Source organism: Cynara cardunculus, assembly GCF_001531365.2.
Source record: "Cynara cardunculus var. scolymus isolate 2C chromosome LG 6, CcrdV1, whole genome shotgun sequence".
Classification (NCBI taxonomy): domain Eukaryota; kingdom Viridiplantae; phylum Streptophyta; class Magnoliopsida; order Asterales; family Asteraceae; genus Cynara; species Cynara cardunculus.
Genome location: NC_037533.1, coordinates 4,764,516 through 4,765,297, shown reverse-complemented (window position 1 = coordinate 4,765,297; position 782 = coordinate 4,764,516).

Sequence of the window (782 nt, the reverse complement as noted above, 5' to 3'; positions counted from 1 at the left end):
CAATCCACTTTTCCTTGTAACTTCATGTACTATATCTTCTTTCATTGATTGTATTTACATTCTGTAAATTCTGAACATGTACTGTAATACTTACATTATTTCCTATGATTAATAAAATGAGTATTCCATGTACTTCACTGAAAAAGATCCCTGAAAAAAGTAATAGGGACACAAGTCTATGAGTTCCAGTGTTACTTTTCGCATTCACTAACAGTCTATAAGTCAGTGAATAAGCTTTCAGTTTCAGTTTCCGTACTTGTAATTTTCTTAGATATAACTTAAGAAAACTTCTCAAGCTGAGACTGACCAAACTGAAAAGATGCTAAAATAGTAAAAAGGGATATACACTTTGTATATAACTTTTCCTTACTATTATTTGATAAGATAACCTTCTTTATGTTATCTTGTTATCATCAAATAAGGGGAGATTGTTGATCCTCTCTCTCAGTGATTTAATGATAATCCCTTTTCTCTTTCACGTTGTATTTGTGTTTATGTATTTTCAGTTCCAGGGATCTTCACTGAGTATGTTCAGTGATCGCTGAAGAACTTGCATTGTAAATCTATCAGAGAAAACAATACTTCAAGAAGACAACACTCACACCAAAGAACCTTCAACAAACGTCGAAAACTGAAACTGAAGATTAGAGACCGGTGAGTATGTGATCTGAAGCGGTATTTAGTGATTACAAGCCTGTATACATATGTGTGAAGACTGCTCTAGCTTCAGCGAATGATGATGAGACCTTTAGGTCATTCCAGCATTCAGCGATCAAAGGAAG